The sequence below is a fragment of the Vicia villosa genome, linkage group LG2, assembly GCF_029867415.1.
Source record: "Vicia villosa cultivar HV-30 ecotype Madison, WI linkage group LG2, Vvil1.0, whole genome shotgun sequence".
In the NCBI taxonomy this organism is placed as follows: Eukaryota; Viridiplantae; Streptophyta; class Magnoliopsida; order Fabales; family Fabaceae; genus Vicia; species Vicia villosa.
The window spans coordinates 227,210,898-227,222,422 of record NC_081181.1 but is presented as its reverse complement, the minus strand read 5'-3'; positions in this window follow the sequence as shown (position 1 = coordinate 227,222,422).

Here is an 11,525-nt window from a genome sequence, read left to right as displayed (position 1 = left end):
TAATTAAGATTATTTTTATTAATTATTATTGTTAATTAAGAGTCGTTAGTTTTAATTATTAAGATTTAGTTTTTTTAATAAATAAAGTGAAAGGTTTAAATTTTCCCACTTTATTTTTCTAAACTCTTAACTTTTCATTTTTCTACATTACTCTTACTTTATTTTTTTTTGAAAAAGAAAAAAAATATATGAGAAATAGAAAGTGGAAAAGTTTAATTACAGAGCATTCTATTGAGAGAGATATATTTTGTTTATTTTTTATTTTTATTAAATATTTTGTTATATTATATGAATATAGAATGAGTATTATCTTCTAAATATTGCTTTAAAAATTTAGGATGTTATTATATATATATATATATATATATATATATATATATATATATATATATATATATATATATATATATTAATTTTTAATATATAAGACCATCAAATTATCTACTATCTATATAAGAAAATCAATAACCGATTTAAGGTCATTTTTCATACCCTAATTATCTCATTAATCTCTAAACAATTCTTAGGGTCTATATCAATAATGACATTAATCCACAGAATCTTTTTACGGCTATATAATTAACATTCTTAATTATTTGTTTTTTTCTCCAAAAATTGCAATTGTCTTTTGGTATTGAATGAGAATATGAAAAATGAATGAGAATATGAAAAAAAGATAATAATTGAATGAGAATATGAAAATATTAATTGAATGATAATAAAGAAAAATATTTATTCAATGATAATAAGAAATCGGAAGGCAATAATTTTTTATAAATGAGTATTTTACATGGACAATAACAAAAGCTGAATACACAAAAATCACAAGATCATTTTGGTCCTATAAAAATGGATTTAATAAATTAAGTATGATTTTTTTATAAATTTATCTTAAAAAAATATCATAAATTAAAAGAAAATAATTATATTTAATATTATGACTTAATACAAGAAAAAAAATACTTAACTCCTTCTAATAAGAATTTCTGATGATTAATTTTGATTTCAAACTAATAGATAAAAAATATTTATTTAATATTTGATCTAAATTATCTTAAAATAATTGGAATATTCTTACATTACCAAAATATAATATGGTATAATCCATATATTTTTTAATTTTCTTATATATGTAATTCATATAAATACTAACGTTAAATTAATTAATTCAATTTTATTTTGATTTTCAAATTTGTTTTTGATTTAGAGTGTCAATTTTATAGGCAACAATAATTTGCTTCTATAAAAATTGTTTCAATCAATTAAGTATGATTTCTTTTATAAATTTTTTAAGCAAAAATATCATATACCTGATAAAAAATGATATATATTATTATTACATGATACAAATAAAAATAAAATTGACATGAAAAAATGTTAGCATTTATTTATGATAAGATGTTAACATTTATTCTAAAAGTTGATACATATATTTGTTTTTATTAAAAAACATGAGAAAATTATGATTGATGAATAAACAAATTTTTTTATGAAAGACACAAATTTATTTCTTTTTTATATTTAAAACAAAAGGCCAAGATATCAACTATTATATATTTATTTACTATTTATAAAAATATTATATATAAGTAGTGTACATCCTCATATTTAATTCTTTAAAAAAAACTTTTAATATATTTAATTGAAAAAAAATGGGTATATGAATTTCACGGGAGAGTTTAAAATTGGGATTGCAATTTTCTCACGTAAAATTTCAAAAGGAAGGATAAGATTTCACGGGAGAGTTTGACTACGATTCTCTCATATAAAAATTTCACCAAAAATAAAGTGTCTTCATGGTTCGGAGGACCATCTTAAATTCCAATAAATTAAATATATGATTCACTGAAGTTCAATGGAGAGTTAAAAAGGATTAGGATTTGATTTAATTCATAAATTAAATATGATTTTTCAATTTATTTATTTCAATCTAAATTAAAAATTAAGATTATAAATAATCATATTAATTCTAATTCTATTTTGAAATATTTCTAATCATATTAATTCTAATTAAATGGTGAAATGTCATGTCTTAAATGCATTATTACTTTAAATATTAATCATATATATATATATATAATCATATTTGACCTAAAGTCTTTTCCCAAACCCTATTATACTTCCAACCGTTTTTCTCGGTTAAAGAAATTAACATATTGGTAACAGAAAATTAACCTTTTGAATTCCCATTCTATTCCCACTCTATTAAGTAATATGATTTGAAATATGATTAATTCTAATTTATATTCATTTCATTAAATATATCAAATATAAAGAAAGAGTTGGTATATAAATCTTTTTTTGTCAAGATTATAAATAAAATTATACGTTATTTTTTATTTAATAAATGTTCTATTTTTGTTATTGGATATGCAATTTGAATTAAATATTTTTGCTGTTTTTATTTCATTACATTAGTATTTTTGATTCGTTATGAGTAGCTAACACAAATATGAGAATTTAACGACATATATGTGATAAGTAACATTAATATTAATAATATACATCTTTTGTACAAATTTTTCTTTGGTAAATTAAATTAAATATATATATATTTAAAGTTAAATAATGAGATTTAAATGTGTTGCATTGAATTATAATATGTCATTTCATTATTTTTTGTTTCTTGACTTATATAGATGTTATAATTTTTTTTGCAACTTTTTATTTTGATAATTTGAATTTGCAATTTGAATCATGCTCATAAAAAAGCGGGTGGACATACTAGGGGTGGGAGCCCATAAAAATTGTTGATAATGTGCGTCTGCGGAAAAAAGGGGGTAGACATACTAGGGGTGGGAGCCCATAAAAATTGTTGATAATGATAGTACATAATAACTACATTATCTCAATTTTTATTTATTTTTTTACTTTTTATCAAGAACTATATTTTTTCAGAGTTAAAATTGTAATCAACAATAATAATTAATTATCTCTAATATTATTTTAATTTTTATCCAACATAAATATCAGCATTGAAAACAACTACAAATTGATAAATTAAATTAATATTGATATGATAATCATCATTGAAGAAATTATTTCGCTTAATTAATATATATTTTAATATAATTCTTTAACCATAACCATATTATATTTATTTAATATTTATACCGACTTTACGTGACCCGTGCGGACGCACGGGTCCTTTACTAGTACTATTTTGAAAATTAAAAATTTTGTAATGATAATGACTCTTTTACCATTCTAAACAAAATCATTTTTTTAAAAAGTGTCAAATATTTTTCTATATTTTTCTGAAAATTCGTTTTCGAAAGTCTTCCCCTCCCCTTCAAACTCCCAAACATAGTCTAAAGGTTTCCCAAAAACCTTTGACTTTCTAAATTTTTCCTTGGAATTTCCTAAACTCTTATTTCTTCTTTTTTTTTTCTTCTAAAACTCTAAAATTGTCACACTATAATAACAGAAAAAATACATATTTATAATAGTCAAAATCCAACAAATTGATAACAAATCCGAAAACATATCTCCTTAATTATTAGAATAAAAAATATTTTAATTTTATAATATCTCTCAATTATTATAAATATCTTATAATATCTCTTTGAATATTATAAATATATATCTTAAGAATATTATAAATATATATCTTATAATATTTTTAAAAATATTATAAATATTTTATAATATCTTTTTATATTAATTTATATGATCTTTAAAATATAAAATATTTTAACAACGATGAATGGTTCAATAAACTGAACCGACCGAGTTTGATACCCGTGAACCGCTTGGACCATACTACTTCTTGACTTTCTGATTTCTTTCTTTAAGGTATAATTCAATATTATTTTATTTAATATAACTGTTTGATCAATTCTTTTAACGGTTGAAATTTGAAGTCAAATTAAACTTTAACATCTTAATGTCTTCTTATTGAAGTCAAATTTCTTAACAGTTGAGCTTTACTGTAAGTATTTTAGACTTATATCTGATGTCAACAAATCATCTCTTATATATATATATATATATATATATATATATATATATATATATATATATATATATATATATATATCCAACCTCCATTTTTGCCGATAAAAGCTATTAATAAAAAAATTGATTTAGAAGAAAAGTTTAAAAAAATAATAATGTAAAAAAATCGAATAGTAAAAATAAAAAGTAATTAAGAAAATAATATTTATATTGGTGTATTTGAATAATACAATTAAGAGTGCATTTAAAATAGGGTTAATACCTATTTTGCCCCCTGCCATATGGGGTGTAGTTGAAAAACCCCCTGCCAAAAAAAAGGTTTCAAGAAGTGCCTCGTAAAATTTTAGAAATTTGATTTTGAACCTTTTTCACGCGGCCTCATTAAAAAGTCTGATGTGGCAATTTTTTTTTTAATTTTTTTAATTATTTTTAATGACGTGGTTGGCTTAGATGACATTTTTATTATTTTTTATTTATTTTAATACCACGTGGCATTTTTATTATTATTTTATTGTTTGGCATTTTAATTACCACTAGGCTGTGTGTTCCTTTTTGTTATTTATTTGCCTTAGCTAGGTTATAATATCACTGTGTTAACGTTAATAGCTTAGTTAATATTTTCATAATTAATTAATATAAATATTATTAGTTTATAATTACAGTATTAGTTATTAGTTGATATTTATTAGTTAATGTTATTAATTAATATTACTTAAATTATAAAATAATAATTAATATTTATTATAAACTATTAATTAAGAAATTCATTATAAAATAATAAAATAATATTTGTTTACTAATTAACGTTAATATTTATATATTTATATAAAATAAAATATATAAATATTAGTTAAATTAGTAAAATAATATTTTTTTACTAATTAACGCTAATTCTTATGCCCACGCATTTTCTCAATTAATTAAACTATATTTTACAATTAGTTAAATTATAAAATAATATTTATATTTAATTTAAAATATAAGTAATATTAATTATTAATGCTTAACGTTAACAGTAACTAAACAAATATTTAATTTACAATATTTTTATTATTTAATTAATATTTGTTTAGTTAATATTAAATTAGAATTATTAATGCTAATATAAATATTAATACTAATAACGTAAATTATAATTTACAATAATATTAATTGTTAATAGTTAAATTATGAAGACTTATTTTTACAATAACAGTAACTATTTGTAAAACATTTTTATAATATTAACGTTAGTAATAATATTTGTTTACAGTTAATTAATAATGCTAATTATTATGAAAACAATATCAATTAGTTAAATTATAAAATAATAATTAATATTTATATTAATTTAGTTTATATTTTATAATTTAATTAACATTAGAAATTTAGTTTAACGCTAGAAATTAACTATTAAAGTTATTAACGTTAACAAAGTCATATTATAACTTAGCTAAGGTAAATACAAAACAAAGAGGGACACGCAGCCTAGTGGTAATGTTGCTGGGCATGTATGCTTTGTGTCCTGGGTTCAACACCCACTAGGACCATATTTTTGAGCTTTTATATTTAACATTTCAAAATCCAATCGTTAGCGGGGATCTCCGTGGGGATTCTCCGTTTGGGGCTCCAAAGATGGGGAATTTTCCTCCCGCGGGGATGGGAATGGGGATCAAAGTCTCCCCGAAGGCACTTCGGGGACGAGGGTGGCATAAATATCCTCCGCCCCGTGGAGTCCCCGTCCCGAATAAAATAGCATAATGTCCTTAATTTATATATAATTTTAAATTATTATGTAAGTTTATTTGACATTTTATATAATTAATCTTATACACAAATTTAAAATATATATGTATTGTTAGTAAAAGAGTGATATAAATGATTTTTTCATTTTTTTAGTTTGAAAATTTTGTTCGATATTATAGATTAAATATTGTAAAAACAATATATTTATTGGTTAATTTTTGAAGCTTTTACTATTAATTTGGTTTAAAATTATAGATAAAAAAATCATGTTTATAGATCTCCGCATGAACCGTGGAGATCCGTGGGGACCCGCGGGAATCCGCGAGGACGGGGATGGGGGACAAAATCCCCCCGAAGCGGGGATCCGAAGTGGGGTTGGGGAATAGATTCAATGGCGGGGATTGTGATGGAATGTATCCCCCGTCCCCGCCCCGCCCCATTGACATCCCTATTTCAACATATTAAAATCGCCTTCCCGTTAATATTTGAAATTTAAAATAATTTTATCAAAGTACATAATATTTTGCCAATTCTTTAATAATTTTTTGGGTTAATGAACTTTTTCGTCCCTTTAAATATTTCAAATTTCGTTTTTAGTCCCTCCAAAATTTTCCTTCAAGAAATTGTCCCTACAAAATTTTTCTTCTGAACTATTGGTCCCTAACGTCAAATTTCGTAGCTAATCGGTGGCTAAAGTCGTAGCTAATCTCTAGCAAATTTGACGTTAGGGACCAATAGTTTAGACAAAAAATTTTGAAGGGACGATTTCTTAAAGAAAATTTTTGGAGTGACTAAAAACGAAATCTACAATATTTAAAGGGACCAAAAAGTTCATTAACCCTAATTTTTTTCAAACACATAATTTGTGAAATCAGTCAAATTTTGTTTTATAAAGTTCTTTTAAAACAAATTCTAAAATTCTTTACACAACAAATTTATATTTATAAATTTTATTTAAGAAGTTGGTTTAATTTGTAATTAAATATTATTTTGATAATATTGAAAAATATATTGAAAAGAGATACATTTAAGTATTTGTAAATTATCATCCATTGCTTCAAATGAATACTTAACTTGAATCATATCAAAACAGTAAGGAAAAAATCGATAATTATAAAAGAGAAGAGGAGCCACATGTCGAACTATATAGCGTTTGTTGGATGTAAAGTGAACACAACAGTAACTATGAAGTGCAGTTCGAAATGAACTGCAAGATAAGCTGAAAAAATGCCCTCTTTGCAGCATGGCCATTAGATACGTCCAGAATCAACGTGCTATATCAGTGTTGTAAATACAAATACAAATAAATAAAGATGTGTAAGCATTGATTAAGAAATTTATAAAATGAAATTTTGTTTTACAAGTTGTTCCTTTTGTTGTTAAAGTTATAAGTACATCACTTTTTTATACAAACTTATTTCCAGTGTTTTAAAAACCGGACCGGTCATCGAACCGGTGAGGGTATTGGGTTACTGGTTTATCGGTCGAATCAATGGGTCACTGGTCGAACCGCACGATCAAATCGGATTAAACCGGATAACTCGGTTGAATAGACCTGTCATTATATAGGTATAAAACCGGTCGAACCAGATGATTCAGTCTCTAAAAAAATATAACTAGCTTTTAAATTTTTTAAAAATATCATATCATAAATTCACAATTTCATAACTTAAATTCAAATTTTAAACAAATGTATCACACATAACAAAATAGTAAAAAATTACAAAGTCTAATTGCAAACAAAGTCTAATTACAACATAATCTAATTGAATAGTTTATAACAAAATAACTCCAATGTGTACCAAATTTAATTCAAAATAGGATCCTCCTAAAAAAAAATCAAATAAAGTTCAATATGTTTATGCTGTTTAAGAAAATTTATTATCAAAGATAACAAATAGACAATAAAGTTTTTAATTTGTCACTAACGAAAAAAACTATGTGAGAATGCTATTTAAGTAATACACTACTAAATAAATTAAATAAAAAGTTAAAAGAAAGTTTTAAAGAAATGTTAAAAAAAAAGTTTAAAAAAAAAATTAAAAAAAAAAGTTAAAAAAAAAACAAAAAAAAACAATTAAACCGCCGGTTTTCCGGTTTTTCCAGTTTTCTCGGTTTTCACCGGTTTGATGGCATACCCGATCCGACTATTGAACCAGACCGGTTACCTGGCCGATTCCCGATTCGACTGGTCCGACCGGCCGGTCCGGTCCGGTTTTTAAAACACTACTTATTTCTAGTTCTTTAAACAATGTACTAAGGACACTCATTAGCATTCTACTTTTAAGATAAACCTTATTTGAGTTGACTTATTAGCCAATATCCATAGTACAATTATCAACAATAAACAAAATTAGTAATGAATCTAATTATGAATCATACACACATACCTCAAGTTCAATAATTTTGGCATCTTTTGATTTGAATTCATCACCTGCATAAGAGAATTCATTATTTGAGCACAACAATAAAGTTGCTTAACTCTAATTCGGTGAATTCTATATCATGCTACATAAACTTTGAACACTTAAGCATATTTTTACTATAACAGCAGTCAGATTTGACATCAGCAAGCAAGAAAGAGAGTAGGTCAAGCCAATTTCTTATTAAAAGGTGTTTGAGTTCCAAAGAATCAAGTATGTGAGAAAGGAGAGAGAAGCAGGTGGATCAAAGAGCAGCCTGAGGACCCATTGATAAAAACGTGTTGAAAAGAGAAGGAGCACATCTAGCAGCAGCAGTATAAAGAACATCGAAATCTCCTTGGATAGATAGAGGGGGAAGAGCCATTACAGATGTAGACATGGGAATTATAGCATCCTGTGAAAAAATAAAAACAGCATTACTTACTACTTTTGTTTAATACACATACACACATGTTTGTAGCAAGTAGCAAGAGAGAAGAACTGACTAAAATTTTCTGCCAATATTCTTGAACAGCTTCAGGACCAGTATAGTTGTTAAGATCCTTTAAAAATCAATAGGTCCTATGCGTGACAAGAAATCTGCTTCAGGTATATAGACCATCCATAAATCATAAGTAGCACATGTTATATCATAATTGTATATAGTTTGCCATGTTTTTATGTTGCAGAGTTCACAATAAAACACCTTTCGAATTTCTTTCACCTCAGTTTGAATTTTTTGCTCACGTTGAGCTAACACCTGAATTTTCAGAATTTGACCGAAGCAGGCAGAAGAAGCCACCGGGTAATAAAAACTACAGGGAATTCTCAAGATCTTCCTATGTTGATGGTTCCTTATGACATACAATCCGGTAAAAGGCATGCATATAAGTTATATGATGCCTTCTGCTACCAGGTGCAGGTTTGAGAAAATATAAACATCAACCTCAATACTACAGTATGATTTTCGCAATAGGAACTACTACTTAAGGCTAAAAGAAAATATAAACCTTACCTCAATTTAACACTCTAACTCATATGAATCAAATAGATAATCTTCATCAAACTCGGAGCACATATCTGCAAGGTTATTGTTGATTGGGTGAAACGAAGACAAATAAACCAAAAACAGAAACCCAATTGATCATGAAGTGTTAGGATTCACAGTTAATGTGTCATATTAATAAATAAAAAAGAAACCACGACACTATAGTGATGAACATTCTTTTGTCCTCCTGTATTAATGTTATTTTTTCAACTATTCTTGTTGCGTATGCTTCCAACTAATACCTTGTAGACATGCCGCCAATTCTTGCCAGTATCGTTAATTTGTTTCCAGATTACTGACATTATCATCTGGTATTCATGACTGCAGGTCCACCAAAAAATGAGAATCTATACAGTGAAACACAAAATGTCTAGCATAAAATTGAGAGGCCAAAGCTTACGGGTTTCTAGTTTCCTGAACAATGTCTGCAAGAAGTGTTCCATGAGGACCCCATGGTTCAGTGCTGGTAGCATCAAGAATCTGGTAGAGAAATAGAAATCAACAAATCTAGTTTAGTTTAAGGTTATAATACACAAAATTAACAGACAGACAACAACCATTTCACGAAAAAAGCATCATGTAAAAAGAATCATCATACTTCACATAAACCCTTACACCCACTATCACGATATGATTGGTACAATCATATACATAGTTTCATGCCAAACTTTCCAAATAAGAAAAACTTTACCTTCTGTTCAATGCTAGGAACTTTGAATTTTCTCTGGTGGCAAGCATGCTACCTGAACAAAACCTTCCAAATTTTCCTCATATATACAACCAATGACCATAAAGCAAGCCCTGCTGAAGTATAAAGCAAAGCCACACAAGACCCCACTACAAAAGCAGTTCCTCCATGACTGAAAAGAAATATAGGAAAAGACAAAAAATCCTATAAGCTCATGCTCATTTAGAGAATGAGTTTTTCACATAAATTTTCTTTTCATAGAATCTCTAATCTAATTAATAGTTAGAGAATCCTCAAAATACAAAGTAAGCTTATACCTCGAGTCCCGGGTGGCGAGGAGGATGGCTAATGCAGTCATTTGCGTGGCTGTTTTCCACTTCCCCAAGTTATTTACAGCAACAGCCTATTATACCATGTTTCATGATGTAAGCTCAAAACTTGGTGCTAATATCAGCTAGTTAATTCGATTTCAAGTGTACAAAAATATGAAACAAACCTCTAAAAGCTTACTATCCTGGGAAGCGGCCCATTCCTTGACAGCAGACATGGCAATCTATTTGGCAAGTCACATGAAAATAACTTATAAGGAATCTGATTTGGTCACTCTAATCCAAAACCAGTATCGAATAATAATACATGATAAAATTAGATGCATCATACAATACCTTGGATATATCACCTTCCTTCTCAAATTTAATGCAATGGTATAAGTCCCCAACGTAGCAACAACCTACAAACAAACCATGTAGCAATACTCATCAACACAAATCACAAATAAACTTTGATTCACAGTAAGGAGAAAAAGAATAAGTTAACCGTTGAGTCACATTTTTTCATTGCAACAAATCAACAATAACATCATAGTTACGGTTCAGTACCAGGGGACTACTATTCACACAAGATCAGAACGAAACAACCATAGAAATCGAAAAAAATTCAATGGTATTCAAAACAGAATCAATTAAAGTGGAATTTCAACTTACAATTAATCTCAGCCTCACCATAGTCGACATAGCAAGAGGATCACCCGAACCCTGTTGGAAATAGAAAATTAGAACTCGTAAAATTCAATGAGTACAGAGCTATGATAAAAGCCTTAGTTCAAACAAATAGAATTGCAATTGAATATTATTAGTCCAGTTAGCAACACCTGGAGGGAACTTGTATAGTAAAACTACCTTTCCACATGAATCTAAGTATTACCTTTTGCAGTTAGTGTAGAAGATATCTCACAGCTATTAACTATCGTCTCAGTCTCATCGGAAAGAAGAAGATTTCCACTCGCATCAGTTCCCCAGAAGAAGGGAACACTCCCATCAGCATCCTGTTACATAAGAATGTCATCCACAACCCCTGCACACAACCTAACAACATAAAATAGAAACATATATAACAGAGTGTCATGAAAATGTCCCTCACAATCAATTTTTAAAGATCTATCTCAACTCAAATTTTTAAGATATTTCGACTCTTTGACAGAAATTGATATAGATTTAGATCTGTGAATGAAATAACAATTTACAATAGTGAAAATATATTTGATAATAGCTTGAACATCTTACCACATCAAAAACTCATATTTGCTTATAAGCATTAAAATATTTCTGGTTTAACATAAACCTGAATCAAACTGCAAAATAACTACAATACAAATTCATATTTACACATTAGCATTAGCATACAAATTCATATTTACAGAAGTAGG